At 38.9% G+C, this 27,895-nt stretch overlaps 1 long non-coding RNA gene across 3 annotated transcripts; it reads left to right on the forward strand.

The window, feature by feature from the left end:
• Positions 1–10,288: 10,288 nt before the first annotated feature.
• On the forward strand, positions 10,289–26,943 carry LOC121911978. 3 transcript variants are annotated; one of them, XR_006099990.1, is made up of 7 exons: positions 10,289–10,578; positions 11,076–11,150; positions 11,501–11,660; positions 11,866–11,989; positions 12,715–12,801; positions 15,767–15,842; positions 26,146–26,943. It is a non-coding gene; the product is annotated as an uncharacterized LOC121911978 (long non-coding RNA). The 3 variants fall into 3 exon arrangements; XR_006099992.1 differs by lacking the exon at positions 15,767–15,842; XR_006099991.1 differs by lacking the exons at positions 15,767–15,842; positions 26,146–26,943 and adding an exon at positions 13,203–13,758.
• The last annotated feature ends 952 nt before the right edge of the window (positions 26,944–27,895 follow it).

The raw sequence follows: 27,895 nt of genomic DNA on the forward strand, positions 1-27,895 counted from the left end.
ATATTTACTCTTGATACTGTAACAATGTCATTTTTTTCTGTACTTATACATTCTTGAGTACTTTTAAAAATCAAGCTGCATCAATTACAGAGTAAAAACAAAAAATAAGCAAAAAATGCAATAAAACTCAAGGATGATGTCATAATGGGTTATTGTTTAGGTTAGCAAAATTGCATCTACTTTAATTAATCAGCGATTTTATGCACTACCCAAATCAAACACATCACCAACGGGTGCTCGCTGGGTTTGGCAAAAATTCTCATGGTGTTTCCTCCAGCAGTGACTTCTACACTCACTGAGGAACATCTATCTCGTTTGTGTGCTGCAGCTGCTCTGGAGTTTTGTATTCTTTATACACGTCTGTGTTGCCTTGGTGATGCTATATGCTGCTCTTAATTCTATATTACTACTACTATAAGTGGCATGCTATTTAATTTATGTAGCTATAATGCTTGTTGCACCTTCCACAGCCCTTTTTTATTTATTGTCAATTTAGTTTAAGTGCCTGAGTGTTGCCCTCTTTTCTGCTTTATTCTAATAAGGCTACTCCAAGGAAGGCAGTGGAGTATTTTTAATGTATTTATAATTAATAATCAGCTTTACAGGCCGCAAAGTGGCCGCCTATAGAGAATGAATTTATTGTTGGTTCGGAGGCTTGTGGTGCAATTCGCACGTAGGAACAGTGTGATTTTGTTCCACTAGTGTATATGTTGACATGTTAAAGCACTTAATATTATATACTGGTTCTATCATATAATATTATCATCATGTAACATTTTTTTCTCCCCCTTTTAAAAACAGTATGCAGTAATATTACTTTATGTACATTTTAACTGATTTACTTTTACTTCTAACTACATTTTAACACAAGTAATTATACTTTTAGTTGAGTAAAATATTCTCTTTCCATCGTTGCATTTAACTTGTCTTTCACTGCCCATGAACTGTAACATGAAAATACTGAACTATTTATGGTTGTTTGGCAAAAAAAAAAAACAGTATTGCTGTGTAGTGTTCTGTGACAAATTTACAGATATACTATACAGACAACATTACTGGTAACATTGAGTCTGATTGGACCTGTCACTTCTCTGCTTCTCTCGCTCTCCTGTTCTGCTTGTACAGCAGCTGAGAGTACTTATCCTGCTCTATTCAACACAAGGTTACAGAAAAAAAAAAACAAGATGGTCTCTATGGGGAAGGTGGAGTGTCTTCTGCTGTAAAACATGTGAAGGACATGAACATGCTATTGAAAAGAAGTGTATTGTTTCTTTTGGATACAAACTCCAAAAGGCCAATTAATCTGAAAGATGAGAGAGAAAGTTTCCCTGTTAATGTTAATGCATCTTTTTTTGGCATTTACAAATGTACCACCACTGATTTGGCTTTTTTCTTGAAACATTAACTTCTGTATCTTGTTTTACGATTATCCATTATGTTTCATTCCGTTGCCTCTTTTGATGCTGTTATCCAAGTCAGATGTTTCACTGCATATTGTTTTGATGTTTTTTTGTTTGTATTTGCTGAGTTTGGCTTGCCTTTTATATATTTTTTTTTTATCTCATCTGCACACATTTATCTTTTTATCAGTTATTTTTTGTTATGAATTTTGTTTTCTCTCAGTGTACTAAACAATAAATCAGTCTCTGCATGTGGTAGATACTGACAGCCATCAGTCACTAATGAATGTAAAGGTTGCTGAAAATCTACTATCTTCAGTTATAGAATAGCTGCACATGTTTTCATGAGAGATTATGTGAACACTTATTTGATAGGTTGCATTTTGATAACACCATAAGAAATTCCAGTAATACTGCTCAGTCAATACTACTATACACAGTTACACTGAAGTTGGAAAGACTGAGAGTAACTTAAAACTTTAACATCTCAACTTTGGACCATTTGGAGATTTTGATTGTATCACTTACTGTATGTATGATTGCTTCTTGTCTTCTCTTTATACATTTTACTCCTGCTATACTCAGTCTGTCTTGCATAAGATAACTTATTCTAAATGAAAACATAAAACAAAGGCTAGACTATATATATACACGCATGTATCATTTCACAGGATCTGATGTACAGTACATATCCTTTTGTAGAAAACAAGCCTGGATATTGAGTAAAGAGCCGGTGGGCGTCGTTTAAGCCTTACACCAACAGTAATTCACAGCTTCACACCCAATAATTTCCAGCTACACCAGCGATCTCAAAAATAGTCTAACAAAGCCTTCAAGAGTGGTTGTCGCTTCTGTACAAATCCCATACTTTTTCTGAATTATATATCATACCATACACACACAGAATATACACACATAATGTATGAACGCATGCAAAAGCGTCATTATATACTGATGCACAGCCACACATTTACAAAAAATAGATACTAAAATAAGTATTTAGAAAATAAACATAGCTGTCAGTGAAAAAACACACTACACTTGTGGCGACTAGAGGCTGTAATGTTCAGGATACCCCATAATACTCAAGTGTCGGATGAAATAAACAACAACAACAAACCAAAAATACTGTTCTCATGTAACGTTTGTCCAAATGGTGGCGGTAGAGGAAACAACATGGCATCATTTAAATAATGAGGTTTAATCCATTTAGGAGTGTACATCACTCAAGTAAAAACACATGGATTCATCCTCTGGTGAGCAAGAACATCGATCTGTCTTTCTCACTGTGAGGATATAGAGAAGAGTTTATCAGCAATGTTTTCATTAAATTTCATGGCACTCCGCCTGTTAGACTCTGATATTTGACCACATCTCAGTCTGACAGTGACCTTAGACAAAGTGTCAAGGGATCCCCAAAAACAACACTGTTCATCCTCCGGCATACATGAATATCCACATTTAAATTTATAGCAACAAGGCCATGAGCAGCAGTTTTATTTCAGTATTTTAGTTTTTTTGGACATAACCAACAACAAAAAGAAAAGAAAGTGGAAAATATTTGCAGGATGGATACAGAATGTTCTGAAGGCTGAAGGTAAAAATTTAAATTTATGTGCTTCAAAAAGAACATCTTTTTTTTTCTTCTTTAATCCATTTGTTGGTGATCTTTCTGAAAGCTTTTTTCAATATTGGCTTGCAGGTTAAATCCGAAAGTTGATTTCACGGCAAGTAAATTGCTCAGCTCGTAAGGTAATTGTTTAGGTGAAACTCCCCGGTGAGTTTGCACTTATTTTACATAAATAGAAACCGAGATGTGAGATTTATCAGTGTACTGGAAACCCCACTCGAGCAAAGAGATGCTGAAGAGACTTCATATGTGGGTGTGTATGATAAAGGATGTGGAAATTGAAGAGAGAGAGAGAGAGAAGTTGGAGAGGATCGGATGTACCTGGAAGTGTTAGTGATGAAAAATCTCTCCTCATCCCACCTTTACTGCTGTACTATTATGAAATCTGTCACCTGGGATAATGACTTAAATGTGGCTGAAACACCTTTCCATCTCTCTCTTTCAAACCTAAGTTACCTGGCAACCTATATGATTCATAATTTCACTGTTTTGTTGAGGAACAAAAAGCTCCATCTGCTCTCCAACAGTCTGAGCACCATCGCTAATTGAACGTACTGTTTATTTTAGTAACCTATAGCTAGCTGTTTTCACAAGTTTCCTTTTTAGTGATTAAACTCAAGCAGCTTACAGCGAACCTCAACTCAAAAGATTAAAAATAGTTCACCAAAATGCCAATAAAACAAGGTCGTCAGTGTACCAGGCAAGTTTAACAGAGTTTGCTAGACTTTTATGTGGGCAGTAATATAAAATCAGCATGCAATAAATAGGAAATACTGTTCATATATAAAATTATGAGAAAGGGAGAACAGGAGGAAAAAGGGAGGAAGACCTTTCCCTCTTTGCCTTAATGATGATGTTCATTGAAATGTAGAGTTTCTGCCACAAGAAGCTGAGACTTTATCCTCCATTACCACAAGACAATGATGTCATTTTTGCGAGATTTTTGCGAGTTTATGAGTAGACTCGAGTCACCCCCCCCCTCTTCACATGATGGAAACGCAACATGTAGGTAGAGCTTGTGTCACTCTTACGTAAAAATAAAGCTGGTAACATTTCAATAAGACTTTCACACTGGCACAAGTCTGAATTGATTGCTTTCAGATTAATATTCAGGCTGCAGCAGCACAACAGGATAAAAATGCACAGAGAGGGATTAAATGCACATCTTGTTCGCTTGATTAAGATCACTGTAATCAATTTTTCATGAAAGTGTCGTCTCCAATGCTCGATGAAAATAAAAACTGTTTAATAAACTATGAAACAGTGTGAAAGAGACAATTTGTTAGGGAAAAAAAAAAGTTTTTCATGCCTGCTCAGTCATGTTACCCCTCACAGTGCAGGCAAGGAGAGATAAAAAAAAACAAACAAACAATAAAAAAACTTAAAATAATAATCAGACCAGCTATCCTCCTACTTACATTTTCAACTTTCATCCCTGCCAAGTGCATGGTAGGGATGGGAATCACAGGTTAACTCACAATATGATAATATCACAATATTTTTTCCTACGATAACGATAAATCACAACAAAGTCGATCCTGTGATACATGAAATATTGCAAATAAATAATCTACAATATATTACAATATCTGAAATTGTAGAAGAAAGAATTTTTTTTTTTTTTTTAAATAGCAGGAAATAGATATTTTTTTCCTGTATCCATGTACAATGTTTATTATCGTACATTAGTGTCACAAAAAAGAAATGTCACCAAGTATAAATATCAGAACACTGCTAACTGTAGCCTCAGTTTGTCCTCTAACACAGAGCTGCTGGTCACGTTAGCAAGCCTGACAAGAGCCAACAGAGGAGACATCATGCAAATAACCCAAAGATTTATTTCTTTACTGTGACAGTAAACACAACATATGATCTACTGATAACTAACTGTGCTATATTCAGAGCTTTAAGAGATATTCAAGGCTGATGACGGTAGCATTATATGATAAACAGCAGGGCTACAGCTACGTACTGACACTCCCACACATACACAACACAGATACCTCTTTACAAAGGGCCATGAATGTGCTTCTGGTGACTGTCAAAGCTCCAACTGACTCTGTGTTTCCAGCGTGGACACTGAGAGTCTGACAGCAGTTGCTCACGGCTGGATATTTTGCTCGCATTTCTTCTTCGTTGTCACCTACAACCGCTGTTCATCTGACCGTCAACCAGTCTGTTCAACGCTTCCATAAGGAGGCAGAGGGTAGCGGTGCTCTGGTAGCCGTAAGTCAAAGTAGCTGAATCGATTCTGAGCGGTCCTATGTTTTAAAAAAATAATATATCTATACTCGGTGCCAGTATATCGATAATGTATTGCAAGTTGAAATAAAGCAATTTGGTGCAATATTGATTTTTTTGTCCCACCCCTACTGCATGGATGAAGTTGAAAAGTAAATGAATATCCAGCAAATACTTTAGATACAGCGTATGAGGAGAGAGGAATTAAACAAGAGTTGGACTTTGCAAAAGAATTCTCTATCAAATAAATGATTGATAGATGAGAATTTAAGAGCAGATTCACCAGAAGAGAAGTGAGGGTTAATGTCCCTGGCAAAACAGAAAACACTCGTCCTTCACCTTATTAAACCCTTCCAGCAGCGGTACCGCCTTCCTCTCATGCTCTTCTCATGCAAATATCACATGAATAGTTGGCTCTTTCCATAAATGTCCTGTCATGTCTGAATAAAGCTGTAAACATTAAGTCACTTATGTCTGAATGATAAAAAGCCTTTAACAGCTTCATGAAGACAGAAATGTTACATATTAATGTCTGAAAATGGCTTTAGATAAAAATTTAAAAATCATAAGAATACTATATTTTATACAAAAAATGTTGCCTTTTTTGTAATTTTATCCAACTTCCTGGTTGATGTTCTGTTGGACTTAAGAAATGAGAGATTTTGTAATCACAAACAATCCCCCTGTAAATAAACTGGTCATAAAACATTGAGACATTTAACCATGAGTACGCGGAAGCTTATTTAAAAAATGACATAAATAATTAAGACCTACTAAAATAAAGCATGAAGCCTTCATAACTGAATCTGGACCCACCCAAGCATTACAAGGTTGTTGAAATGTACTTAGATTTTAAGTTTTTAACAATGTAGTGGCTCAGGATTGGAGCAACCAGTGCCAAATTGTTTTATTTTTTAATGATTGAAATGCAATTGCATTTCTGCCGCTAGCCTGCCATCACAGCATTATTTCAATGCAGAGGCTGTTGCAGCAAGCAATGAAAACATTGAGACTAAACCACTTTAAGGTCAGAGAAAGAGAGGCAGCGCATATTTCCTTTCCATGACTTCTAAACTAGTCTCTTATTTCTTGATTAATTGATAGCTCTAATGTACCTTCTCGGCTCTGAGTTTGAAACCAAGAGCTCTGTCCTTTTCTCAGCTCTCCCCTGCTCAAATCTTCTCCCCTGCCATCACATCCCCCTCCTCCTCCTCCTCCTCTTTCTCTTCTCCCTTCTTCTCTATTCTCCATTAATTTTTAATATGAAGAATAGAGGGCCCATTCAGGATGTGTAATCTCCATGTTTTAATAATGTGGAGGTTCACAACACGCATTTAATCGCAGCACACAGACAGTAAGATCCACGGTGTTGCCGTGAAATAAGCTATTTTACTGTTTAACTCGAAACGCTAGAGTGTAGATCATGCCAAATAAGAAAGCAACTCAAATGTCAGACCACAAAAAACACAGAGAAGAAAGCTAGTACAATATTATAATAATCATTTGTGATTAAGGTAACTGAATATTACAATAAAAGAATGTCATTATTGTACAACAGCCTCATGCTTTAATATCAGCATTAAGGGCCAGTTACACCAGTAAAATGGCAAAATTTCACAGTAAAACACAACTGTTAACGTTGGTGATGCGCTAATTTGTGCGTTTTAACCATAGACTCTTCGCAAAGACTGACGACGTGTCTCCACTTCCTGCTACTATGCAAAGTGAAGCCAAAATATCTAATTTCCAGGAGCTGCCATCTTGCTTGTGTGACATCATTTGCAACCAGAGTCTGCACAGTAGAGGCGGGGGGCGGGATGATGCCCCGCTAGACACGCCCCCTTAACATGACTAACAGCTGTCCCGCCGCTGAGAGCCAAGTGAACCCAGGAGCCGCGATGGAGAGAGGTGAACCAGCCAGAAACAGTTGGCAACTAGCAGCTACAGCTGGTAGTGAATCACAAATGAAAACATACCTTAGTGTCTTCCATCAGAAACTGCTGCGGTCACTCGGCTCGTCTGTCGCATCTGACAAAGGTTTGAGGGCAGCTGTCAATCACAGCTGTCAATCAAGAAAAATGAGCACTTGAACATCTATCAGCAGGATAAGAACAACCTAAAGTGAATATACTTTGATTTTTTAGTTTGGCTCAAGTCAGATCCGCTAAAATGGAGGGGGCGGGACTTATGACCTATACTGCAACCAGCCACCAGCCGGCGATCCAGATATTTTGGCGTCAGTTTCAGGGAGCTAACCAAGACCCCAGGAAGTGTGCCACGCTTGAAATCCAATTTGACATAGTGGCCAAACTGTGCAATTACAACACGCAGGTCCAACAGAGGACAAAAGAGCATTTTTCCATGCACATAATCGTGGGAAAATGAGCAGCTGTAAAACTGTGGAGAAACTGTTTTGAGCATCACAACCCCCATAAAATTACTCGTTTCACCAACAGAATTTGATCCATTTGGATTGGTAACATTTTGAAAGTCTAGAAGAGCTGCATGATTGAATTTTTTTTATCCCCATTCAAGTTAGTGGAGGGCTAAACCGTACGTTAGCCGGCTCGGCTAATTTTATACCCAGAAGTCAAACTTTTTTGGCTTCCTGCATCATCGAGTAACTTTCATATGAATGAACAGGGCCCCGCCTCCAACACTGCATCCAGATCTTTTGATACATCCATGGAGCTATCATGTTGTCCATCTTTACAGATACTCTGTGGTTTTAACCAATAGCAAGTTGTCTTGAGAGAGCCAACCTGTGAGGGTACAAAGACCCAGAGAGTCCAAAATGGAGGAAGTTATCAGACCATCCACTGTTATTTAATTCACCCTGTTGAAGTATAAACTTCCCCAAATAAGAAGCAGAGTCTGCAGACAGTAATGAGACAGGAGTCAATGGTACAAATACGTCCGTCATGTATGCAACTGAGCTAACAAGCTTGCTAACTGGCAGGTTTTTCTTCCTCCTACAGTAACTTTTTTGTTGAATAAAATGATGTACAATCCTGAAAACAAAATGCCAGGGGGAGTAAGAGCCCAGTACAGAGAAAATAGAAAGAAACTCAGAGAGTTACTCTGACTGACAAGTGCTAGCATGTTCCCAGGGGTCTAACACAGTTAGCTTTAAAGCTACAGTAACTAGCCCTTCTTGAAGATATGTGGATGAATTTCACTTTCTGGTGTGAGTGGGCCTTAACTTATCATATTCTCACATATATTTCTCCAATTTTACTCTAACAGGGTGTGTTGTGGATATGTGTGGACTCATTGGACCTTCAGACAAATGCAAAAGTAGCTGCATTACTGTCACTGCAAAGAAAATAATCTGATAATAGTCAAGTCAGTCAAGACTTGGAAAGTGTTTCTTTAGCAATGACTGCATCAGAGACTTCACAAGACAATGTTCTACATTAGTAGTAAAATTATACTATGCAGTTTCACAGGTAACCAACTCAAACGTTGAGAAAACATAACATAATGTAGGATATATTAAAACAATCGTTCTACCAAAGAAAAAAAAACATATAACAAGAAAGACATAAGATCCACATGCCACCTGTTGACAGACTGCTTGTATTTTATTAATTTTCTGAGGCTTTGTCAGAGAGAATTGAGCAGGAGATTTTCTCTCAGTCATTGTATTGTGGGTAGAATGTAATGCTTTCCTCTTACTGCAGCACTGCTTTGTGATTTAGACTGCAGGTGTGATTTTACATACAAATCTTGCCCGGTGCAGCTTCAGTGATCTACCCGACTCTCCCCAACAAAAGGCAGAGCCCACTGCAACAGCAGAATAAAAAAGTAATGATGATAGCAATTATTATCACAGCGTTCTTCTCTTAATCCCTCCTTCTGTCTCTGTTGGTCTTTATCTTCACATCGATACCCCGCTCTCCCTCTTTACTCCAGCCTTACCCTCCATCTCTCCGTCCTCTCTGTTTGTTTCTCCTGCATGTCTCTCCCTGCAGACCCCCTGGTACAACAGATAGGTTCTCTATTTCTTTGCTCTCAGCTGGACAGAGACACATCAACGCTCCACTGAGCTTCAAGAAAAGTCTTTCCTCCTCCTCCTCCTCCTCCTCCTCGTCCTCCTCCTCCATCTCCTCCCTCTCCCTCCACCCCTTTATTTCTGTTTCTCCTCCTCCTCCTCTCCTGATCTCTCTTATAGGTTGTTTTGGTGAGAGATGGCAGACAAGTGCCCCTGCTGTGGTTACAATCCTTCCACCCCCATGTCTCTTTTTCTCCTCTCTCTCCTCTCTCTTTGTGGCTCCCTTATTCTCACCAAGAATGTGCAATGTGCAAATGGTAACCCAGAGGAGTTGAGCACTTTTACAATATCTTAAAATAACAAGCTAGAAAAAAAAATCACATTGAAACAATTGATTCACCTAAATTAAAGAAGAAAAACTATTCTTACATACCTCCATCTAGACATGTGGTTGTATATGCCCGGGTTTCAAAATAAATCTCACTTGTGGCACCATACCAATACAATACAAATACATTATATTTAAACAAGAATCACTTTCCAGCATAGGTGTCCCTGTTACTTCAGATAATCTGCAAACCACCCTGTCAATTGTTGTCATAGGAGCGTCTTTTCTCCCAGTAGGAAGTGGTTTTCTAATCTAGCGCCTCTATCGGTTCAAATCGGCCGGGCAACATCATCTGTCTGTGCTTTCCAAAATTATTACAAATCACTGTTATAAAATAATGATGTTTTATGATATGATAACGCTGTGGTAAAGGTCTAGTTAGGTTTAAGCACAAAAACTACTTGGTTAGATTTAGGGATAGATCATGGTTTGGGTTAAAGTTACTACGTACTTAAAGCTATTCTATGCATTCTTTTCCTAAAAAAAAACAATGTATAGACTCAATCCCTGTCAATCATCACTTATGACCCACTAGAAGTGTGTGGCAGTTGTATTTATCTGCAGAGACTCTACCCTCTGCCTGTGTTTTCTTATTATTTTGCTGTGATATGGACGTTTCTGAGCTACAACCCTTAGGCAGTGGGTGTGTAGCCCCCAGCCAATATCAATGCACAGGTGAGGTAGGGACTCTATAAAAAGGTAGCGAGCAGGTTCCAGACCAGAAGCACGCATCCAAGAGGAAGCTACAAAAATGGTGGACACAGCACTGAAAAAACACAAAATATGGCGAGGCGAAATGCCAAACGGACAAACCTCATTCCAAAACAAAAGTGAATCCGGGGTTGGCTTTCACCCACCGGCGAGCACTGAAGGAGACGATGGGGATGAAGAGTAATGCGGAGTTGGCCTGTTTTCTGTTGGACAGGTAGGTGCCAGTGGTCAGCTTAGTTAGGTTGCAAAAGTATTTGCTTTTCCATGACAACAAATGTAATGTTCCTACAATAGTAGCTTGCAGTGTTCGTACACACTAAGTCCTGCTATCAACTAATTCAAACAACTTTATATTTTGAAGAAATAACCCTTGAGGTCTGTAGTGCTGAGTTTGGTTACCGCAGCAGGCAAAGTAGAGAGTTGACTGTTGGAGACTCAGTGCTAGTGCTAGTTTTGTAAACATGTAGCTGTGAATGCTGTGCTGCAAGCCTGCATATACATACTTCCAGGCTGAACATTTCAGTGTTTGCCTGCAAACTCCATTTTGCAAGTTTGTACATTCAGTTACAGGCCTGCAAGCCTGTATTCACCGTAATGAGCTGGCTGGCAATAACTAACATTACTTTTGGCAGTGTATTTTTTTTTTCCTAACAGATCTACCAGTAGTAACTTTACATGTTCTTTTTCTCTCTCCAATAATTACGAGAATAGTCTGCCAAGCTCAGCACTCCATAAGAGCCTGTCTGTGTTCCCTGCATCCCCCACTGGACCTGGACTACCTGATAGGTAAGTAACGTTAGATATGTGCCTATAGATGCAATAGTGATTGCTTATGATGTATTTTGTATTGATCTTTTATGTGTGATGTCATTGCCTTTTGGCTTTTACCTAATAACAGTATATTGAATGAATGAATGAATGAATAAATGGATGGATGAATGAATGCATTAAACTTTATTGATCACCACAGGAGAAATTCACTTGTTAAAGCAGATATATATATATATATATATATATATATATATATATATATATATATATATATATATATATATATACACACTGTACACACCTGTCACATACACAGATATGATCTGCAGTGATAATACACATATAGTGCCATTTATATTTTTCAGGACCTTTGGATGGGAATCCTCCACCATGTTGCCAGTGAGCAGGTCTGGGTCATGGGCAGATGCCAGCATGACTGCCATCCAACCAACCGGACAAAGAACTGGATTGAGAGGAGGACCAGAGCTCACGAGACCCTGACCAATATCGCTGGCTGAACTTCAGGTGAATACTAATCCATTTTTTGCATATTTATATGTTTTATATTTGAATATTATTTTTATTATAGTATATATATAGTATAAATATATTATACTATTATTACTGTATCCACTCTTTCCTGCTCATCACCAGGCCTCACTCATCTCCCTCTCCCTCTCTCTCTTCCTCGACCTTTGCCCCCTCACTCTGCTTCTACCCCTGCTTACAGCTCTCACTCCTTGGCCTCTTCTCCCCCGAGGCTCTGTTCTGCCCTGGCTGACACTGTAATCTGTGTCGCCTGAGTCTGAAGCTAGGGAAGCTCTGCTAAATTCTCCCATCTGGACACAAAAACAGTAAGCAAATGTTGCTGTTGTCTTGGCGACTGCTGTTTGTGACTCGACAGATTACTAGGCATTGTAATTACGTTATTATCATGACACATAATCATTGCTACTATGCATATTAGCGAGCTAGACTGAAGATCACTTAACTCACTGGCTAGTTAGAGCCAGTCATCCAACTATTAGCGCAGCTGTTCGCTCATATACACAAATAAAGCCATTAACACACGATAAACACATTATTTGACAAAATATTTGCAAGATATCTCATCACTAATTTTCCTGCAGGTAGTCAGGTAATGAGGAATTTTTTTGACCTATATAAACGTCACCTGAACTGCATCACTGCTCCGGGTCATAATTACTACGACCACTAGATGGCATCTGTCACTCAAACGTAACTGTAAGTTGTTTTGGGCGACTGACATTACGACCTGTTGTGTTGTTTTTTTTTTTGGGAGCACAGTCCCTTGAAAACTGTTGTTAATATATTCCAGAAATGCATTTAGGTTCATATTTTACAAAGCTAAACGCAGGTGTTGTAAGCTTTAATTTTGGTGCCAAGGTTTTTATTATTAGAATTTGAGCATATTTCCAAAGTCAAAATGTTTGCATGTTTACCTCTTCTGAGCCATCTATCATAACTTTTCTGTGTATATATGTCTAAAGCTCCACCCTCCCCATCTTCCTCTCTCTCTCTCTACCATCCTCTGGCCCTCCTCTCATGTGTACAAAAGCCACACTAGTCAGTGTGCGTGTATAAGGATGGCAGACGACCACCACAGCTCAGAGGGAGAGCGAAGAGCTAAGTGACCCTGAAAAAGGTGAGAGAAGATGAAAAAGTGAAAGTGGACGTCCCATTGTGACAGTTAATATATGTCCCAATATTCATTACATGTTCTTCCCCCTCTCTCGTCTCCCCCTTGACCACTCAACCCGGGTGGGATTTAAATTAAATGGTGTGTGCAGGTATGCATGAGTGAGAGAGACAGCATGAGAGCGAGAGAAAGAGAATCAAATATCTGCCATGTAAAGTCCTTATTAAAGTTTCTGCTTCATTAAACAGGAGCATTTCCACATGCACATGCATGAGTAACTTTAAGACATGAGGCTTATGGGTATGCATGCGGGAATCTGTGCTTTTCAGTATTTCTTTCTGAACAAATGTTCTATATATGTTCATCAACGTACATTTGAGTGTGTTTGTTGTTGCCTTTGATCTCAGAGCACTGAGAAACAGCAGAGTCCAGTTCGTTAACATCTGATATTCTTCAAGTCCAGAGGCTAGTAAACTCAGTCAGAAGCAAGCGAGTCATCTAAACACACCGAGCAGTAAAACTGTATTTATGCTCCTGATGTCATGATGTAGCCTCTACATGCAGAGGCTCAACATGTACCTCAAAAATGTAAATACACCTAAGCACTATGAAGATATAGTGTGGAGCTCATGAGAACTATGACTGGTCAGCCTGCAGCTTCTTGTGTTTTTCTCCTACATGTTGTTGATGCTGGCAGAGAATATTGATGGTGAAGAAAATACAAAGAAAGTTGAGTAATTGTCTCTTTTTCACTCACTTGATGAATATGTATTCTAGCTAGCAAAGACAATTTTAGTGTGAACCTGCCCCATTAACCACAAAACCAACCGTTTCAAGCTCTCCTTTGAGAGGAGTCTATCTCCATAAGACTCCTGAACAAAGAACCTTTGTGATTTTTAATTTATCTGTTGCACAGTTGTTTATTTTATACCCAGTATGGCTTCATGTGCAATACTGACTGTTAGTGAGTGCAATATGGACATTGTGTCCTTTGCACATGTGGTTATCACTTCTGTATTGTTTTTAATTCTTTGTTTTTAAATAGTGTATTTTGCATGTCTGTCTGGTGCATATGGAGATAATGTACCTATATTGTGTGTACATTGTATTTTCTATATGCAGCTGTATTCAACACCTTTTTTTCCTTGGATATACAATAAAGTATATCTTATCTTATCTTATTATGCTCACAAAGTCGCACACAAAGTCACAAAGTGAATGAAAGAATGTAAATGAATGAGATTAACTGAACTATAAATCAGTTCCCATGCTTGAGTCATTTACAACAAGACTAGCAGAACCTTTCTGCAAACTATAAATCTGGATTTAGGCAGCAGTAGAGTTCTTCCACCCAAATTAATAGTTTTTTAGGTCAACTTTGGGCCATTTCATGTTCATATTTGGTCATTTTGAAATGTAATTCATTGAAGAATAGCTCTCATCTAGTATTGTTTCTGTGCAATAGTTTGCACTACACAAATTCAGCTTCCTATTTGCGCTGTTCTGCAAATGCCTTTCTTTCACCTGTTACTGGCTAGGTTAGCAGCAACCATCACTGATATCAAACAGGTTTGAGAACAGATGTGATGCTGGCAACATCTGATTTGCTGTATCCACATTATGTAACATCACTCAAGAGGATATGAAGTGCTTCTAGGCGACAGGAAGCGTGCCAAGGAATCGGGTTTGCAACATATTGACATATGCTAAATGCCCATAGCTGATTGCTGCTTAATCTGCCATGCTGCTAAATACTCATTTAGTCATATAAGAAGTAATGCAACGAGAAACCAGTTAACAAGGCATTTTAAGAATGTGGTCATCCAGCCTCTTGGCAACTAATACAGCCAAACAGAACAGAAAACCTCATGAAGTGTAACATGGGAGGAAGTGAAAATGACACAAATGATATCCAATAAGCTATTTAAAGTATCATGTACTGACCTAGTTTTGAAACAAAGATGGCTCACATGTGGACATCACAACCTCGCGCCTCTGATAAAACTAACCACTCAGACATGACTCTGTTTAAACAGAGCTGAGTTGAGGCTTCATGTAGCTGATAAAGCACCATAGCTGACATCCCAATAACTAACAAATGCCATTTGGTGGATGCTTTTATACAAAGTGCAACACACTCTCATAAATGCATCCACTCACTAACATGGGAGGCCCCAGAGGGAGTCCAGACCCCGGTAGTGTTAGTCTTCCTTTATCCACTGAGCTGCACAGAACTCGGTGAAACTGCTGAAACCTGCAAATCCTTTCAAATAAATCAAATATGACTTTTACATCAAATGTCTAAACGAACTATTTTTCTGAGCATAAAATTACTTAATGGGCTTTAAAGACAAAACTATGTGTAATACATGATCGGCGATCATAATCATAATTAACACTGTCCTTCATTCAACAAACCTTTTCACAGCTGATTACACACAGTGAAGTGTGTTAATTGTTGCCATGCTTTTACAGAAGAGTGCAGCAGTGAACCTGGTGCTCTGACTTGATTAGAACATGCACCTACATTTAGAAGCAGAGTCTATTAACAGATGTAAAAATCAAGCATTCACAACAAGGACATCTGAAGAGGCTTACTCAAACTCTGAAGCAGCTTTTCCTTTCTTTCATTCAGTGTACACAAATATGAATCAACTCTTTCTTCATTTGGGCTTAACCTGTATGAAAACCATGTTCTAGTGTGTATTTACTGCTAACCCACATCGCTGCTTGTAAATGTGCGCCAGTAAAAATGTCTTTTTCATAGTGATCTTGGGCACTGAATTAAGTTGCCAAGTTTTAGTGTACACAATGAATCATCTGTATAAAATCGCCCCGAGAGTAATAAGATCTGAAGGCCAAAATGTTTCACCTTCTACTTCTAAGTCACACAGGTAAACTGTGTGACAGGTAAACATCAAAAACAAAACAAAAAAACGACAGTGAATGGTATCATCTTGATTTCTTACAGGTGGACTGATGTAAGGTTACTTCCATGGAACAATTGGACATCAATTCTCGGTTTTCCGAACAGCTTTGGATTCTTGGTAAATATCTTTTTTTTTTTTTAAAGAATTTGGCAGGTTTGTTTTGCTATGTTAGCCAGACTGTTTTTTTTCCATTTGCCAACTTACAGCCAAATTTCCTATTTTGTCTCTCAATGTGCTGAGTTTTCCAAGCTGGCCTTAAGAAAACATACACACATTGGTAGAGTTAAACTGTTATAAAAAGGTATTTTTCATGATAAGAACTTCTTTGTATTTTATCCTTGTTATTAGTAAAAGCTGGTACTAGTAGAGGTCAATAAATCCCCCAAATGATACGACAGAAAACATCATTCGTCTGTGCACACATAGAAGCACTTTCTGACCTGACACCCCTATTAGCAGTAATCAGCAGAGCATCATTTGTCTATGCCCTCCAAAACTGTTACAAATCACTGTTTAAAGATGATGATTTTTTATGATGTGATAACACTATGGCAAAAGTCTTGCTAGTTCTAGGTACAAAAAAGACTTGATTAGATTTAGGGAAAAATTGTGGTTGGATTAAAATTACTACTCCCTTCAAGGAGATGTATCATGCACATTTCCAGGTCTACATTTATATTCCGGTGCTCTACTGGTATATCTTTGCATGATTTACAGTTCAAAAACTCCTTATTTATCTTATACTGGCTCTTAATGCAGTCCCTCAGTTCAGCCTCTTAAACAGTTTTAGCTCCTGTCTCTTCAAGGCCCCCCTCCCAATGAGCCCACTCTGATCTGATTGGTTAGTTTTTGGAAGCTGTATCATGGCCGACTTCCAGGAGGATTTCACTTGCTCTGTATTCAAACTGGAAACTATATGTCTGTACAGTAGTGATCAGTGCCTTTAAACACACACGCCCTGCATTACACACACATCCACCTGTCGGCTCAGGGAATATCTATGCCGGTGTTTCAAACCAAAATGGCGCATATCTACTCACCAGTGGAAAAGGCACAGTCCGTCCTGAGAGTTTTTGTCAGTTAGATCGCCAACCCCTGGCAACAAGCCAAAAAAAATTATACAGAATCGTATTATTCCCCAACTACATCCTCTACTCTGTGGACCCACCATCAAACCGCCTGGCTCCCAGGCTTTACATTCCCCGGAGCCGACAGCAGCGCCTTGGCCTGAATTCGAGAGGTAACTCCGGAGTTGTCCAAGAGGCACTAAGCTTGTCTATTAGACTAAAGAGGCGTCACTTGGGTTTATTTTCGTCAGCCAACTATGGTATTTAGTCTCAAACTTAGTATTTTTATTTGCTCTCTGGGATCCCCAAGAGGAGTTTTTTTGTTGAGATAAGGAGTCATTCACTGGTAATTTAACTGTGGGTTTTGTGTTGAGTGCTGACTGTATAATACACTGTGATGGACTTCAAATTCTTGTGTGTTTTGTGTTTCTTGTTGTCTGCTGGTGCCTTTTAAAATACCTGGTTGTTAATGATTGGTAAGGGGCCATGTACTGCAAGACATGGGTCCTTTGTAGGGTTGACTGGTATTTAACTAAAAAATATTATCTTTGTCAGACTTGCACTCTGAATGGCACCCTGGCTCATAGTCAAACCGCTGCAGTACATGTTCGGGCCCAAGTCCGATATGAAATATGCAACTTGACAACGTGAACAACCTGTGGAACAACCTTAGGCTACGGAACGGACGACTATTTGTGGTCGTGCACAAACAATCTGATGTCATCACAAGGAGGAAGTAGAGGTGACTTTACAAACAAAGCGTTCAGAGCAGGCTGAAGCCTTGGCTTTTCACTTTCAGGGAGCATTTTTATATATGTTCAGCTCAAGTTTTGAACCTTTTATCATGTTTAACACAGACATCTGAGCATGATATGTCACCTTTTGGGTAAGGGGACCTTCATCTTCATGGTTACAATGATAACAACAAGGTTAAGGTTAAGGGGTGATCATGATCATGGTTTTAAAAACAATGTTGACTCGCAGTTGGACACACAATCTCCCGTGGACTTTATCGCTTATAACAATCTAATTTCCTCCTTTGCTTCCGTCATAATTACTGTGGCTGCTAAAAGGCTTCTGTTACTTGAATGCAAATATATGTTTCCATACTCAAACAAATTTAAGTAGTAAAGAAACAGTAACAACATGATTACAAAGGTCTGGTTCTTATATTCTGATTCTAGTGATATTCCACAGGTGTAAAATGATCCTTACCTCCACTCTAGAGCTAAAGGGCCTCAAGTGATTGATTGCTTCCACCCTGTCATTATACCCACAACCTATTCATTTCACGTTGCCCACATGCTGTATTTACATGTATAGCTTATACGTCATTCACTTATCCACTGTGATTTACTGTACAGTGAGCGAGTCAGCAACTGTTATTAGTGCCATGATTCCAGCTTTTTTACTGTAAATCGATGTGGGTAGTTTAAAAAATCAGCCTGGATTTGAATGAAAGAAATACAAATGTGTTTTGGATGGTACTGTCTGCCTTCTTTCTCTCTTAGAAAAGCTTCAGCTAGACCTTTCTGTTGCATTGAGAATAGGCAGTAGGCAAAGGTCTGAGCATTTGAAACTAGATTCACATCCTGAAAAGCTGACCTTTTGAAAATGCAAGGTTTTGGTAGAACACTAACAGTAAGAAAATGTGCTGTGCAGGAAACTGGGCCTTGTGCAATTTAGATAGGAAGAAACCACTTACATAGAGGTTACTGCAGATTTTACCCTCTTTTTTGTCAAACCTTTGATAATCCTTATCTAAACATCTCTATCAATAGATAAGCTTTATCAATTGAAAACGTCTGGGAACATAATTAAGATAACACCGTAGTTTGATACATGCCAAATCAAAGTTTAGTTTGATAAGACCCCTGCCCATGGTGATATATGATTACACAAACACTGGATAGAGAGAGAGGTTTGTGTGTACGTGTGTGTGTGTTTGGGGCAAGCAGTATGATTCCTTCCTAAAGCCAGTTGGAGAGAGAAATAGAGAAGAGGTATGGAGACAGATGGGGACACAGAAAGTGATCTGGGAAGAGAACGACAGAAACGGAGAAAGAGAGAGAGAGAGAGAGAGAGAGAGAGACAAACAAATGAGAGCTTTCCATTCTCTGTGTAGTACCTTTAAATCTCTCATCGCTCTCCTCCTCCATGCTGGTAAATTATTCAGAGCAGCTGATTTATCACCCCCAACAACAATACAGATATAATAGTTGTGTGTCTTAATGGGAGATCCATTGTACAGGAGCTTCCCCCAGCAGTGTAGACTCTTAAAGCAAAAGGCTCTTAATGCAGTTTAGCAGAGGCAAAGTCATAGAAAGGCTTAACCCAATCATACTAAAATAAAGACAAACAACTTTACAAATGTCCATGACTAATGCCTTGTCAGCATGTCTAAAGTACTGCTTTATAGACAGCACAACATGTAAAATTTTAAATATGAAATGGATCAGGGTTGGACTCCTTATCCTGGCTGAAAAATATGCATCAGTGGCCATCATATTCTTACCAGTAGAAGTTCAACAGTATACCCTCGAGACTCAACTTACCCAGGATAGGCCCTGATGCCTGACTGCCAAACTAACAGGGCTGCCACTTAGGACTGCAATCACCGACCTCGGTTACTGGCTTTCGAATGCTAGCATTAGTGGTTTGTCCCGGATGCTTCCAAAAAAGCCCTGCTATTAAAATCACTTGGGCTTAATAGATCTAATTTGTCTGCAGATAGTTCAATATGAAGGCATAATACCCCCCATTAAAAGCTACAAGTTCAGCCTGTAGCAGAATACTTAGGGGTAATAATTGTGTAGCAGTGGATTCTACCTCAAAGAAGTAACAACTGAATAACTTCAGCCGTAAAAATGTAAAAAGGGGCTCAGATGGTTGCAGATGAGCTGGCTCATTGACCAAATTCAGGACAAGATGAGGTGACGCCAATCTAGTCAGCATGAATGCCATTGTGCTTGTTATCCAAGGCATCTTGAGGGAGGTCATGTGGGAGTGTAAAGCACTGGGGCCACAGCTGAGAGACATTTTGTCCCTATATGGCTAAAGTGAGAGCTGTGTTCACATGCTTGGCTTAAAGCCACCTTGACTTCTGCCAAAGATGAATCATGCCATGTCTTCTTTTCAAGATTGTCGTGCAGGGCATATAAAAGCCTAGTTGCGGTTATATAAGGGACTTAAGGGTACATTTTTCACATGATAACACACTTTTTTGCGGATGATATTGTCTTTGTGCTGCAAATGTTGTGGTTTTATATTCATCATCCTCTAATCTTATCTGTATTCTAATGTCAAGTACTAGACTTTTCAATTCGCTCCTTTTGTCACCTGACCCAGTCACATGCCTGCTGAGCTGCTATTCATTACCAGTTAGTCTCAGAGGAAGTTGATGACTACCCACACTCACTGCCAGATCAGCTATTGATGACTGATCCAGCTGTATTGGTGTTTGAGTCCAGTCCAGGTTATATCTGTTCTGTTGTCTCACTGTCTGTTGCCCTTAGACCAAGTAAAGTCTGGTTTTTTGCCACATTGGAGTTGATTAATAATTAGACCATGGTCAACTGGAGCAGCCCAGATTTCACTGGCTGTTATCATAGGGGGAAAAGGACCAATGAGATTGCCCGACAGTAAGATCTATCGGCTGCAATAATGTGTTACCAAGTCTATGACCAAGAATTAGGCCGCTGATAAAATTGGTTTCTCTAGTGTTTTAGATATTGTTGAATGACCAACATATAGCATAAGTGGAGTCAAGGTCCATCCACAGTGGTCATGAACGGACCTACATTACTCATCAACTGAGAAAAGCCAAAAGCAAACCAGTACTGGAGAGATGCTCCCTTAGTATCTTGACTTCTGGTGCCTGATAAAAAAAAACAATAGAGGCACATTTGTTTCAAATAAACATTATCATTCAAGTGTGCAGGTATTATCAGTAAAGAGGGTCTACATCTCTTAGCAGACTTGGCAGAGCTGGTAGGAGGTGACACGAAGGCAGAAGCCTGAACTGCTTGCTCATCCTGTTGTCAATATAACACTGACATAAATATATGTATGGATTGGAGAAAAAAACTAAATCCATTAAAAACATTCTGGTCATCATAGTCACACTTTTTTTATCTATAGGACTTTGGTTTGGTCAGGTGGGTGGACAATAACACCACTGCGGGGGTGGCCATTTTGACAAGAGGATTATCTATGAACTGGAGCCAACTTTTAAGCCTCTTTCATTTTCCTATCTGTGTTGTGTCCTAAAAAGATAATCACTTAATTAAATATTGATGATATTTCAGACCGGAAGCTGGCAATTGGACTCCTGGAAGGGCAGAACGATTACACCGGTGTTTACTGAGTCATAGCTGGTGCTACAAAAGGAGATAGAGGTGTGCAGGATGACTAGACAGAGGGACAGTGGATGAGAAAGGGGCAAACAACAAGAAGGAGGGAGCGATAAAAGGAAAGTGTTTTAAAAAAATAGAGAGAGGAACTGAAAAACAGGGAAAAATACTCAACCAGCTAGTTAAAGAAAAAAGAAAACATCAATAAAAAGATTTTAAAGCCACTGGAAGACTTATTAAAACCAAATCAATACGTCTTAAAACCAAATGATTAATTCACAACTGCGTAGATATGAGTTCTGTTTTGGATCATATCCTATCATACATTTTTCATACAGCAGCAATACCACAATGGGACGATTGGCTTTTCCCCCGTGGACACATGGGAGCCCTTTGGTCCATTAAAGCCTGTGTGTGTATTGGAAAGGGATATTTGCTTTTAGGAAGGAAATCCAAGGAGAGACAGAAGTGCATGGTGCAGAATAAGTAAAAAAAAAAAAAAAAGACCCAAAAATAAAGACTCAGACAGAAAAAGATGACTTACAGTACACATACACACCACAAACACACAGAATAAATCCATTTCCATTTGGTGATGTTTACTTTAGAAAGTGAGAGCGTCTGCTTCTGCAAGAGCGGAGGCAGAAGGAGGGAGGAATAAACGGCAGAGGGTTAGTGATAACAGAGGGATGAAGCAACAGACTGATGGAAAAGTGAATATTCCTCTGGTAGAAATCTTCAGATTACACGCCTGGTTAGATTTCATCGCCCCCATAGGTATTCTGCACAGTGAGTCTGTCTCCCTAGCTCTGTGTGCATATACTCAAGTGATTTCAGGACAAGACAGCCACTACGTGGGGATATGAGGATGCTTTGTAAATAATATATGTTGTGTTTATTGCACACTAGTAATACAGATGACATTAGTGACATCAAACTACCACGCTATCTCTTGTCTGTGCACTGGGAAACCAATTCACAGGTGTACATTTCCCCAGAAACACAACACATATTCACAAACGGTGTCACTCATTTAGATGGGAAAAATACAAAACTACAAACATTTTGACACCTGTAATTCCAGAGATGTAATCTATCTGTTAATGGGATTGCAGTATGTAGGTAAGGCTCACTGTTGAAACTCTAATTATTGAACATCTCGGTCCAATCAGAAGAGGGGATAAAACATCAGCAGTGAAGGCGAAACATACAACATCAGATCCGTCCTTTACATTCATAAGCTGTGTTTAAAAATAAATAAATAAATAAAATTAGGACAGGGGGAATGGGTATATTCTTGTATTTCACTTTCACTATTTCTCTAAAAACTTTGACTTTCTATGGTATTGTTGTTCTAATGGTATCTAATGTCTAATGTGGGTGTGACACAGAAGTGGCTTTTGGTCATGTGATTAGGATATGGAGACCAGGTGACCATGCTCTGACCTATATAAAAGGGTGGGGAATTGAAAATTGCTGAGACACTGATGAAGATGTAATATCGAAACATTTGTCTTTGTGTATTCTTGCATATATACATATATTTTATTAATAGATTTTTTAAACAGTGTGCAGATCTCATCTGCTGCCATGTAACCTCCTTACAGAGACTACACACCTGTTGTTAATCCTTGAGTGGGTCAGAACGAAGGCGTAACAGTGCTTGGACATTTTAATAATAAGAAGCTAACATGCAGGATGCGATTGATCTGTGCTGCATTTTATCTGGTTAATTTGTGCACTAAATTGAAAAGAATATGAAACATAGAATCACGATGAGTATACACACAAAGTTTTGCAAGTCCAATAACAAAAAGCCAATTTGTGAGATATTAGAAGCTGGAATTGTTATTGCTGAAACTGAACTCAATGTATCCACAATATCACATCTCTGAATTCATCTGTATTGAGTTACAGGTTAACAGTGTCCATCAGTAACGCCCTGTTATACACCTCTCCATATTTATACTGTATCTGGCAGCTACAGTGTTTTACGGTGAGCAAATGAGCAGCTGAAGGTTAACTGCCTCATCTCAAAATTAGGTGCTGAGAAGATGTTTCTCATTCACTTTACCTGCCAAATTTTTCTAGGTTGTTCTGATATTTAACCTGTGACTCTGCTTCTCTAACCTCCTTGGCACAGCTGTTACCAAAAAAGTTTGGATCATTATCACTGCATGGAGTTTTGACCCTAATGAATGTCTTAGCCTTAAATTGGCCTTTTAAAGTTTGTTTTACTTTTTTAAATACTTGTCTCCATGGCAACTTTATCAAACATTTTACAGGCTTTGCCTTCAGTATAAAAAAAGTAGAAATCCATATGTGACTCCTTTGCATAGTATATTTGTTATCTGGGTCAAGTACAAATCAACATGACACTGACAAGATAGATGCATTTTTTTATGTACAAAAATGACAAAAATACAAAAAGTCACCATTTCCAGGCAAGTTTTGACACAGTAAAAGGCAACCAGGCAGCTACTAGGTTTTATCAGCTTTCTGCTGAATAGCCTGCCTTCAATGCATCAGCCAAATGACCATTCAGGAATGATGGTTTCAATAGGAAAGGCTGCACTATTCATCCTGCCTCTCTGTGCCTGAGGCAAGTTTTTACCCTGTGTAGCCCACTGTGTTATCCACATCGACAGTGATACATTTCTCAAGGTGCCGGGTAATGATCTTACATTCCTACATTTACATTTCAGCCATCGCTATTGAATTACAATTGCGAGTCCAGACGTTTGTATAAGTCAGCCTTGTCACTGTATCCTCACGTGGTGAGAATATGGCACTGACACAGCCAGAGTCTATGCTTTAGTTGCATTTATGCATTCTGTAAAGCACACTGGATCTGAATGCTAACCAAATGGCCAAACCTTCAGTGTGTAGCTGTCATTTTCTATAGCCTTGTAATAAAGATGTTGAAGAGACTACAATACATTGCTAAAAAAAGCTGAAAAGGAGAGCATTTAGAATAGAAGCAGGCACTACAATAAGTCAGCATATTTGTCTCTTCGTCATAACAAATAGCTTTGAAAGAAAATAGTGCAACTCGCAACAATGTGATAAGGACAAGGAATAATATTACATTACCGTGTTATGAACAAGAAATGGGATAAAAAGTTGTTCCCTTAAAGATAAGAGGGGCTAATTGTAAAACGACATAACAGGCGATGGCGTTTAACCAATACACAAACGCAGGAACACGCTGTGCTATATAGAGGGATGGATGCTTATGATGAAACGTGGTTAAGATGTAAGAGGAATACCCAACCCGACACGAACCACACACACACACACACACACACACACACACACACACACACACACACACACACACACACACTCCACCCTACCCCCAAGACAGTGCTATGAGCAAAACCCTGGATAAAAGCTTGTTTTTATGAAGATAAGGGAACTAGCTGAGAGCAAAGCAAGATAAAAGGCTATGGAAGATAACAGCTGTGTAATATGTGTGACTGTTTCTTAATGGAAGTGATGACTCATCAGGGTTGGGGAGTGAGGGATTACATGTAACAGGATTATAGGAATCTGATTATGAGAAAAAAAAAAAATAAATAAATAAAACTGTAATCTGTTACAGTTACTGAAATAAGCAAAGCAATCAGATTATAATTATTTTTTTTGTGTGACCTTTGTCTGATACTATTTAGCAGAAATAATGACTCATCAGGGTTGAGGGAGCGGCAGATTATATGTGACAGAATTTTAAATAAAACAAAAAAAACGGCTTTAAAGACACAGGATGACTGATGTGCTTTGATGAGTAACAAATCCCCTGTTACAATTCTGTGGCGAGATGACTGCAGAGGTGCTTAATTACAATAACTAATGTATATTAAATAGTAGTTTAACTGCTAATCACTGAGATAATTTGCCCAGTTTCCCCACAGGGTTCATTAATCTTTAATAGTTTTTTTTTGTTTTATTTAATTTTTTGTTTTTGTACTTTTTAAAAATATATAATTATTCTCAAAGTGTACAAACCAACATTTTATCTCTAGAGGTGGTTTATTAAACGTTTTTTTTTTTTTTTTATCTGTGTTTCTCCACTGTTAAGAAAATGATTGCGCTAAAAACATGACATGAAACTTAAAAAGCATCCTTTGATCGTTCCGCACCCCTCAAGGTTTTTATTATTCCTGTGCCAGCATGTCTTTTGTTTTACCTTCTGTGTCATCACGCTATCCTTTACATGCGAGGCCAATCTGTGTCTTTTGAGCTCGTCGGCCTGAGACCAAAGCCGCGTACGGCATCGGTGACATTATATGGGTACAGCATACGCTTTCACACAGCAACAAGCAACAAGCCATTAAAAGAAATATTCTGTGATAGTGCGAGTTATACAAGTGGTCCATGAAAGTAGCAATCCAACTGATGGCATTTATCTAGCAACAAACAAATCAAAAGACAAAACAATAACATAAGAAAACCAAGAAAAATATCTAATATGCCTCAAAAAAGAGAGAAGGGGGGGGGAGTGGAGGAGATAAGGGAGAAAAAAAAAGAGAATGATAATGTTGGTGCTGCAGTATTGGACTTCACTTAATCCCCATCATGTGTTAATGTCACTGTGATGGTGTTGTGCACTGCAATTACCTCCCACTCATACATTGTACAGACAGACAGGGACAAGAGCAGATGCTGCTGCTATGAAGACAGATCACTGTGGGCTCAACATGTCCTCCCTGAGCTGTGATGCTGGACTGTGCAGACTGAGAGTCAGAGTGTGTGTGTGTGTAGAGAGACTTTGCATTCATACTCGAGTGCATGTTTTCTTGTGTTTGCATTATTATGTGTCTGTTATGTTTGCATTTAAACCCTTGTGTGCATGTATCTTTGCAGAGACTTGCGCCTGTTTTGAATCCCTGCACACCTGTGACCTTGTGTTAATAATTTGTATCTGTATATCCACCACATGTGTCTGTGTGTGTGTGTGTGTGTGTGTGTGTGTGTGTGTGTGTCCTATTGATCAGCCAGGCTACACCCAAGGCTCCGGATGGATGAGCCTCGATTAGGCTGTCTTTCTCTCCCAGGAAAGAACACCTCAGACCGGGGAGAATACGATGCTCTGGCCCTGAGGTGATGAAGGCCTGGAGGTCTGGATTTTTACTTCACTGCTTTTTTTCTTCACTATTTTACATTCTGGCCCATAAAGGAGATTTTGCAAAATCCCTAAACTGTCAGTCATACAAATTGAATTACACCTAATACCTGGATGAGAAAAAAAATCCCTGCATGGTAAAAATGCCTGCTGATGTTGTAACTGAATCGAAGTGCAGTATTAAACAAACTGAACCATGCTGCAAAACCCCAACGACAACGTTGCAGAATATTTACTATGAATGTTTTATTCTATTTCTATAATATCCTCACATGAGAAGCACACTATGTTTTAAGTATGGTTGGTTACACTACTAAAACTAGTGTCAGACAGCACGTGGACCCTGGTTTTCAGTGTCAAAGATAAATGTCTTACATCTTTAACACACCAGCCCTGTTGTATCATAAGTTGCATGTGACACATGTGACAGCTGTAGCATATACAGGCAACACTGCACATACAGTAACAAAGTCGAAGTAGCTGCTCATCTAAGGAATGAATGTGATATAACTGCTGTTTGTCTCCATATTGCAGCATTGACCCACTTCAACTCAAAGAAATAAAAGAACGTATATCTTGATGTGGCGCCATCAGTCCCAGCTGATAGGCTGATAGGTGTTGACATACGTATCAGAGTATTTTGCTCTTTGTGTTTCACTTGCTACATAAAGGAACTATTACTACCTGCACGGCAATGGACATTGGCCTTGGAATATACTGCAGAAGTGTCCACTATGACTGTTACTGGACTGAAACTGACTGAGAAAATTGTAGCATAGTTTTTTCATATTTTATAGATTACACACTTTTAAAGTCCCTCTCCACTCTCAAAAATGCATTTTGCTTATTGCTACTTCAGCTGGATGTTTGAGCTTCACTGTGCAAAATGATGCATGTGCAGAGTTTCATCTGCTGAAGGAGGAAAGTTTCTCTGAGCTCACTGGAAATCTGAGTCTAAAGGGGGCGGGCCTATGAGTATGATTTGTGCCATCACAACTACTTTGGAGGCTAATTGTGGTCCAGTATGAAACTTACACAAGTGTGATGTGGAAACTTGAAGCTTTCAGTGCAAATACACTGAGAATGGAAGAGGAGGCATCTTGTGTCCAGCAGTTAAACTTTTGAAATGAACAATATTTGCATATTCATAGATTCTGGATTTTTTTCGATGAAGGAGAAGGAGGAGATGTCATTATAAGGTTTTAAATGAGGTTTTTTTGAGGAAAAAACATATTAGACGCTTAACATAATCTTACAACATGTCTGGAGGGGATCTAAGCATCACAGGCCATTGTGTGTTTGCACAAGTGTTGACATTAAACAATAAGTGGTTGACTTTGTTGTTTAAAATTCCAACCAGCTCAATGTCCAGTGCATATAATGTATCATCCATTCTGTCTATGCAAATTACAGCTTCGAAACAAGTGTATGATGCATGAGGCTTCATTTCCATCCACCTCATACAGGAGTCCTGCTGGATGTCTCAGCAAACCTCCTCGCATGTGTAACCTGCCGTTGCTCCTGGCGGTTTTTCCACTCTTTCTATTTCACACTCTTTTGCTTCTTTACCCATAACACCCGAGTCTTTTTTTAATTTGTTTAAATGCACTTGTCTCTGTCTCTTCT

The sequence above is a fragment of the Thunnus maccoyii genome, chromosome 14 (genome assembly GCF_910596095.1).
Source record: "Thunnus maccoyii chromosome 14, fThuMac1.1, whole genome shotgun sequence".
Classification (NCBI taxonomy): Eukaryota; Metazoa; Chordata; class Actinopteri; order Scombriformes; family Scombridae; genus Thunnus; species Thunnus maccoyii.